Source organism: Pteronotus mesoamericanus, unplaced genomic scaffold (genome assembly GCF_021234165.1).
Source record: "Pteronotus mesoamericanus isolate MK-2021 breed Mesoamerican mustached bat unplaced genomic scaffold, CSHL_Meso_final contig_40, whole genome shotgun sequence".
In the NCBI taxonomy this organism is placed as follows: domain Eukaryota; kingdom Metazoa; phylum Chordata; class Mammalia; order Chiroptera; family Mormoopidae; genus Pteronotus; species Pteronotus mesoamericanus.
The window spans coordinates 6,798,794-6,808,023 of NW_026555150.1; positions in this window are offsets into that span (position 1 = coordinate 6,798,794).

Genomic DNA, 9,230 nt, shown 5'->3' on the forward strand with positions numbered 1-9,230 from the left:
TAGTCCCCCAAAGCAAATGTTTTCTGATAAAAATAAGTAAATGAAACATGCTATTATATAATTCTCTAGTTAATAAGGATATAAAAATATAAATTACTATGTAGAGGTAACTGACAAAGAAAGTACTAAATACTCAAATTTGTGGTATTCAGCTAAAACTGTATTTATGGGGAATTTATAACATTGAGTATACATATTAGAAAATGAGAAACACTGAAAATAAAGGAGCTAAACTTATAATATAGGAAGTGAGAGAAAAAGCAATAAACTTAAATAAATGATAAATGTTGTCAAATAATTTACAAATCAAAAGTTGGTTTATTGAAAGGAGTTGTAGAAAGGATATATAGGTAGCAAGATTAACCAATAAAAACATAACCAGAGAGACCAAACTAAAAAGAGGATGATAATTAAAGGTAAAAGAACAATAGCAATGTAAAATAACATTATAATCTTATGCAAGTGTTTTAAAAAATAGGTTAATGTATTTATGGAAAATATAGAGTCAAAAAAAGATATGATAAAGCAGCAAAATAGAAACATACAAGCAGTGATTACATATATTGAGACGATAATAAAATCTCCTACCATTTCATATATCATTGCCAACAGCCCCAGAATCAGACAGGCAGCTGAATTTTTTAAAACATTAAATAAACATATAATATATATTCTTGTACAAATAATTCCAGAAAATAGAAAATAAATTAAAATTTGAAAATGCCCCAAAATATTTTAAGAACTTTATTGAGATATATTTGGCATATTATTAAGTGTTGGTAACGATTTAGGGTAGCAGCAAACATCATGTACTGCTACTGAGAAGGCAAACTGATGTTCATTCTGGATAACAAAGTTATAGTAGCTATTTGAATTTAAGAATGTTTATATATTAAGACCGTTAGTCTTCATCCTGTGTTTTTATCTCTGAAAATTTACATAGTTTCAAAAGAAAACAAATGAGATATCTCTTTTATGTTTTTTTTTAATTTTTAAGTCTTTCATTCTATTTATTTTAAAAGTTTTTTTATTAAAACTGGCTGACATCAGTTAACAGATCATATAGGCTTCAAGTGTACATTTCTATGATACAAGATCTGAAAAAATGATGTATAAATTTTTTTTTAAAAATCTGTATATTCTACTGTGTGCCTACTACCAAAAGTCAAACCATCTTCTGTCACAACTAACATGGTAGTTGTTTCTTTGCAAATTAGAAACCTACTGCTGGTATCACTTGGAATGCTTTATTAAAAACACATATTAAGAACCAACCCAAGGGAGAAAACAATGGAATGATAGAGGGAGAGGAGCCTTGGAGCCGCAGACAGACAGTGGATTCAACTCTAACACATCCCAACAGGTAAGAAGTGCGGTGGAAGCTCGAGAGGGTAGGCTGGGCGCCCGTGGGCACCAGCACCAGAGGGACATTGAAACGGCCAGTTGGATCCCTCTGAGAAGAACAGGGTCTGAACCATAAACAGGGACCCCTAGACTACAGCAGCTGAAACCAGGAAAACACACAGACAAAACACAACCCAGAAAAGCTTAGGGGTGCTCTCTGCCAGAGACAGGTGGCTGGGGATGCAAAGAGACATTTGAAGGGCCAATGCAAAAATTTTCAGTGGCAGCCGCCCTCCTTGATCTCTCAGTAGAGGCGGCAGCAGAGTGGGCTGGTGCCTGGGGAAATATTGATGAAGAAAACTTGGTGAAGAGAACTGAAACGGTGGCTGGCGGAGCCCCGGTGATAACTCACTTCCCACCCTGCAGCTACCATCTCGCTCAGGCATAAGGGAATCAATTAACCTGCCTTTTGTGCGCTCTGCGCACCGCTTGTGCACGTGTGACCTGGGAGGGTAAGTGCAGACAAGCTGGAAGAAATAACAGATTCCTGTCCAAAGGGGTCACACAGCTGCATACAGAGCCTTGAGGAGACTAGAGACAGAGGAATTGGGGAAAGAATGGGAGGAGGAACCGGGGAGTCCCGACTCCCTCCCCATTCGGTAGTCTCCATTTTGGTGCTGGAGGAAGCGCCCCCAAAGAGGCAGAAGCAGAGGTCAGATGATCCAGATAGCCGCACTTACAACATGGTCCGCAGAAATAGTGGATCCCTGGCTGAAGGGGTCACAGACCTGCCCAGAGACCCCTGAGGTCATCCCTGGAGACAGAGGTGTTGGGGAAAGAACAGGAAGAGGAACCGGGGAGACCGGATTCCTTCTTTTCATAGTCTCCACTGTGCAGGAGCAAACCACACCCCAAGTCAAAAGCTTAAAAACACACAATAGACAGCCCCAAACCTCCCACTGCAGGCGCACACACTCGTGCCGAGTGGCTGGCGAGGGTTGGCGAATGTGTGTGTGGACCCGCGCGGGCTGGCGAGGACTCCCGCAGTTTGGCGCTGATGGGGCCTGCGAAGGTGTGTGCAGATCGGCAGGGGGAGGCAAAAAACGACCTGCGCCGGCCCCTGAGTGCAGAGTCGTCCGCAGAAATAGTGGATCCCGGGCCGAACGGGTTACAGAGCTGCCCAGAATCCCTGGAGGAAAGGCTGGAGACAGAATTACCTGGAAAGTCCTAGAGCTGACTTCCTCCCATTTCTGTAGTCTCCATTTGGCGAGGGCAAGCAACGCACCCAAAGAGCCAAACGCGGGGAAAGCACACAATAGAACGACCTAAACTGACCAGAGCCAGGGTGCCCGCTTGCCTGGGGGGCCAGACTAGGGCGCAAGTTCGCAAATAAGCACCCTGGGCTGGGGCAAGGACTCGCGAGCCCAGGCGAGGGGGGACACTGCCAGGCCAGGAAGGGCACTCAAGGAGCCCGTGTGAGAATGAAAAGCAATCCACAGAAATAGTTGATTCCTGGCTGAAGGGGTCACAGAGCTGCCCAAAGCAGGAGTCAGACACAGACAGTAGACTCCAGGAAGGCTCAAACAAACGACCCAAGGTCATATAGGGTCAACAACTGACATCATCAGAGACAGGCCCAGAAAGAAAAGTAAAGGCAAAAAAAATAATAAATAAATAAATAAATAAATAAATAAATAAAAGACCCGCCTACTACCATAGAAGTTTAATCCACAAAGTCAGGAAATCGAGATGGATCAATTGAAGCAGAAGCAAAAATAAGTAAATAAATAAATAAATAAATTACTTAATAGACTCTCACAAAAATGAGAAGAAAAAGAAGTTCCCCCCCCAAATAAGTGGAAAGGAGGACTCCCCACAGAAATAGAATAAATGAAATAAAGGAAAGGGAACTATCAGATATTTAATGCAAAACAATTGTTCTATGGAAGCTCAATGAGCTCAGCCACCTCAAAGAAAACTCTAAGAAACTGCAGAGAAACTATCAGGATCTTACAGCAAACTATAGCAACCTGGAAAAGAACATAGAAACTATCAAGAAAACACAAGAGGATATAAAGAATACCATTTCTGAATTGAAGAACACAGTAGAAGGAATCCAAAGCAGGCTGGATGAAGCCAAGGATTGAATCAGTGAGATGGAGGATAAGGTAGAAAAAAGCTCCCAAAAGAAAAAGAAATGGAAAAAAGACTCAAAAAAGGATGAAGAGGAATTTAGGGAAATGCAGGACAACCTGAAATGCAATAATATCGGTATAATAGGGATACCAGAAGGAAAAGAAGAGGAGGAAGGGAGAGCGAACCTCGTAGGAAAGTAATAATGGAAAATTTCCCCAATTTGAGGAGAGAAAAGGTCTCATGGATCCAGGAGACGCAGAGGACAGCACTCAAGAGGGACGCAAGGAGGTCCATTCTAAGACATAGCATCATTAAAAAGAAAACTATCAAAGACAAAGAGAATCCTCAAGGCAGCAAGGGAGAAGGACAAAGTAACATACAAGGGGGCCCCAATTGCCTAGGAGCTGACTTCTCAACAGAAACACTACAAGCCAGAAGGGAATGGCAACAAATATTCCAAGTCATAAAAAGCAAGGGCCTACAACCAAGGATGCTCTACCCAGCTAGGCTCTCAATGAAAATAGAAGGGGAAATAAGAAGTTTCCCATACAAAAGAAGGCTAAAAGAATATGTCTCCACCAAACCAGCACTACAACATATGCTAAAGAGACTGGTTTAAGGGGATGAAGAAAAAGAGTGAGAAAGAGAAAAATACAGGTACAAAGAGAAAAAATGAATAGGTTTCTATCAGTAATAACTCTCCACGTAAATGGACTAAATGTCCCAATCGAAAGACACAGCATAACTGAATGGATAAGAAAACATGAGCCACACATATGCTGCCTACAAGAGACCCACCCCAGAGCAAAAGACCTACACAGATTGAAAGTAAATGGATGGAAAAAAAAATGTTCCAAGCAAATGGGCAAGAAAAGAAAGCCGGAGTTGCAATACTTATTTCAGACAAAATAGATTTCAAAACAAAGGCTATAAAAAGAGACCCAGAGGGGCACTTTATAATACTTAAAGGAAGAATCTATGAAGAAGACACCAACATTGTAAACATATATGATCCTAACATAGGAGCCCCCAAGTATATAAGGAAATTGTTGGATGACTTCAGAAAAGACATAGAGAGCAACACACTGATAGTAGGGGATTTCAACACTCCACTGTCAAAAATAGACAGATCTTCCAAACAAAACATCAACAAGCATATTCTGGAGCTGAATGATGCACTGAATCAAATGACTTAACTGACATATGTAGAAACTTACATGCCAAATAAGCAAAATATACATTCTTTTCAAATGCTCATGGCAGTTTTTCAAAGATAGACCACATGATAGGACACAAAGCAAATCTCAGCAAATTCAGGAAAATTTAAATAATACCAAACTTTTCCTTGGACCACAAGGCCTTGAAACTGGAAATCAACCTCAAAGAGAAACTTCAAAAACTTGCAAACTCATGGAGACTGAACAGTACACTATTAAACAATGAATGGGTCAAGAATGAGATAAGAGAAGAAATCAAAACATTTCTAGAAACAAATGAAAATGAACAGACAGCAGTCCAAAACCTATGGGACACAGCAAAGGCGGTCCTGAGAGGGAAGTTCATAGCAATACAGGCTCACCTAAAAAAGATAGAAACATTTCAAATAAAAGACCTAACACTACAACTTCAAGAACTGGAGAAACAACAACAAATAAATCCCAGAGCAAGTAGAAGGAAGAAAATAGTCAAGATTAGAGCAGAACTGAATGACATAGAAACAAAAAGAACAATTGAAAGGATCAACCAATCCAGAAGCTGGTTCTTTGAAAAGATTAATAAAGTTGACAAGCCTTTAAGCAGACTCATCAAAAAAAAAAGGGAGAGGACCCAAATTGATAATATCAGAAATGAAAGAGGAGAAATAACAACTGATACCACAGAAATACAAAGGATTGTTAGGAACTACTATGAACAATGAGATGCCAAGAAATTTGAAAACCTTGGTGCAATTGGCATATTTCTGGAAAACTATAATATACTAACACTGAAGAGGAAGAAACAGAAAGCTTGAAGAGACAGATAACAGCTGGGGAAAATGAAGCAGTAATCAAGAAACTCCCTGCACACAAAAGCCCAGGGCCAGACGGTTTCCCAGGAGAATTTTACAAAACATTTAAGGAAGAGCTAACCCCTGTCCTTCTCAGACTATTCCAAAAAATCCTAGAGGAGGGAAGACTCCCAGACTCTTTCTATGAGGCCAGCATCACCCTGATCCCAAAACCAGATAAAGACCTGACAAAGAAAGAAAACTACAGTCCAATTTCGCTGATGAACATACATACTAAAATCCTCGAGAAAATGTTGACAAACCGCATCCAGCAATACATTCAAAAGATTATCCACCATGATCAAGTGGGATTAATCCCAGGGATGCAGCGATGGTTCAATATACGCAAGTTAATAAATGTAATACATCACATAAATAAAAGAAAAGACAAAAACCACATGATCATCTGGATAGACACAGAAAAAGCATTCGATAAAGTACAGCACCCATTTATGATCGAAACACTCAGCAAAATGAGATAAATGAGGCATTCCTCAACATAATAAAGGCCATATATAAAAAAGGTACAGTCAACATCATACTCAACGGGCAAAACTGAAAGCTTTCCCACTAAGATCGGGAACACGACAAGGATGTCCGCTTTCACCACTTCTCTTCAACATCGTATTGGAAGTCCTAGCCACAGCCTCAGACAAGAAAAAGACATCAAAGGCATTCAAATAGGAAAGGAGGAAGTAAAACTGTCATTGTTTGCAGATGACATGATAGTGTACATGGAAAACCCTGTATACTCCACCAAAAAACACCTCAGCCAAATAAGTGAGTTTGGCAATACAGTGGGATACAAAGTCAATATTCATAAATCAAAGGCATATTTGTACACAGCAATGAAATAGAAGAAGAAATCAGAAAAAAACATACGATTCTATATAGCAAGAAGAAAAATAAAGTACCTAGGAATAAGTTTAACCAAAGACATAAAAGACCTGTATGCAAAAATTATAGAACATTGAATAAAGAAATTAAGGAAGACACAAATAAATGGAAGCATATACCATGCACATGGATTGGAAGAATTAATATCATCAAAATATCCATACCACCGAAAGCAATTTATAGATTCAATGCAATCCCTATGAAGATACCAATGACGTATTTCACAGAAATAGAACAGACATTTCAAAAAATGTATATGGAACCATAAATGACCCTGAATAGCCGCAGCAATTTTGAGAAAGAAACACAAAGTAGGACGGTTCACAATGCCGGACATCAACTCTACTACAAAGCCACTATACTCAAAACAATGTGGTACTGGCACAAAAACAGACTCATAGACCAGTGGAACAGAATGGAAAGCCCAGAATTAAGCCCAGGTCTCTATGAGCAACTAATATTTGACAAAGGGCACAGAAGCATAAAATGGAGCAATAATAGCCTCTTCAACAAATGGTGTTGGGAGAACTGGACGGCTCCATGCAAAAAATTGAAATTTGATCCTCCAGTGACACCACACACAAAAATAAACTCAAGATGGAGAAAAGACTTAACTATAAGTCGCAACACCATCAAAGTCCTAGAGGAGAACATTGGCAGGAAACTCTCAGATATCCCAAGCAGCAATTTTTTACTGATATGTCTCCTAAAGCAAGGGACATAAAGGAAAGGTTAAGCAAGTGGGGCCTCAGCAAAAGAAGAAGCCTCTGCACGTCTAAAGAAAACATCAGCAAAATGAGAAGGGAGCCACCTCTATGGGCAAATATATTTGCTAATGATACATCACATAGAGGTTCGATCTCCAGGATATATAAAGAACCCACTCGACTCCACTCCAAGAAGATAAATGATCCGATCAAAAAATGGGAAAAGGACCTGCGCAGACGCTTTTCCAAGGAAGAGATACAGTGGCCCCAGAGACATTTGAAAGGATGCTAGGCATCATTGGCCATCAAAGAAATGCAGATCAAAACCACCATGAGGTACCACCTCACACCGGTCAGAATGGCCATCATAAACAGATCAACAAGCAACAGGTGCTGGCAAGGCTGTGGAGAAAAGGGAATACTAGTACACTCTTGGTGGGAATGCAGACTGGTGCAGCCATTGTGGAAAGCAGTGTGAAATTTCCTCAAAAAGCTGAAAATGTAATTGCCTTTTCATCCAGTTATTCCCCTGTTGGGACTATACCCTTCGGATCCCAAAACGCCAATTCAAAAGAACCTATGCACCCCAAAGTTCATCGCAGCACAATTGACAATAGCCAAGTGTTGGAAGCAACCTAAATGCCCATCAGTAGATGATTGGATCAAAAAATGATGGTACATATACACAATGGAATACTACGCAGCAGAAATAAAAAAAGAACTACTAAACTTCGCGACAGCATGGATGGAACTGGAGAGCATTATGCTAAGCGAAATAAGCCAGGGGGCGAAAGACAAGTACCATATGATCTCACCTGTAAGCGGACCCTAACCAGCAATACAAAGATGTAAAGAAAATAAGACCAACAACACTGAAAGGAAAAGAAACGAACAGAGACCAGAGGGATGGGGGTAGGGAGGACGGGGGAAAAGGAAGGGAATGGGTGGGTCGGGGAATGTGTAGCAAGGTCTCATGGACAAAACCAAAGGGAAAGAATTGAGGGAAGGAGAGGGGGAGTGGGCAGGGGAAGGTGGTGGGAGGAAGGTAGAGACAAATGTATTTGAAAAAAATAAAGAAAATAAATTTTAAAAAGAGAATCAACCCAAGGGCATTAAGATTTTGTAGGTTTGGTTTGGGGCCCAGACATGGGTATTTTTTCAAATCTTAACACCAGATTCTGATATTTTACTCCTAGTTATGATCTACTGATGTAGTAGAATTAACATATGCCCAAGGGTACCTTCTTCTAGGGGTTTTATTTAATAATTTCGAAAGTCCACCATGGACTAAATGGAAAGATTGATGTAAAAAAAAAAAAAAAGACACAGAACATAGGAGTTCAGGTAAAGCACTCGTTCTCCAGGTTTTCCTTAATCTTTACACTGTCTATATATCAGAGTCAGAGAAGCCAGGAAATCCATCCCATTAATGCTAGTATAATGAATTTTGGAACACAGTATGCATTTATTAATGCTTTGGGAGAATTTATCCCAAACATATTGAAGCCTACTTCACAGAAACCTGGTTTTCTCCCAGGATTTTTGTCGTTAAAAAAAATTGTGGAGGAGGAACACAAAATGCAGTATAAAGATCATGCATCATAGATATGTACACTTGAAACCTATACGATCTTATTTATCAATGTCACACCAACAAATTGAATTAAAAATAATAAAATAACTTCATAATCCATTGGGTATAATTAGTTTGGAGAAATAGAAAGCCAAGAAGATATTTATTTCTCCCACCAGTTTCAGAAATTTCTGTGCCCAAAGAATTATCAGTAACTCCAAATCCTTTTCTAGACATCAGTGTAAGGATATAACCTCTGGGTGCTAGAATTCACTAGATTTTGGCTAAGAATGAGAAAATGAAAGATCCGGTATAAGTCTGAGGTTAGCAGTACTCTCCATTCCAACTCCCAGGTAACCCAGAAAGAATTATATCAGGCTGATCTTCAGAATCTGTTTGTTGACTGTTGTGGTTTGAGCCACATGCTTCTTGCCTCTCTCCACTCCCTACCTCCCATGCTAAATGTATCAAACAATAGGCAATCCTTGTTCCTGTTTATGCCTAAAATTATTCAACTGAGTTAAAA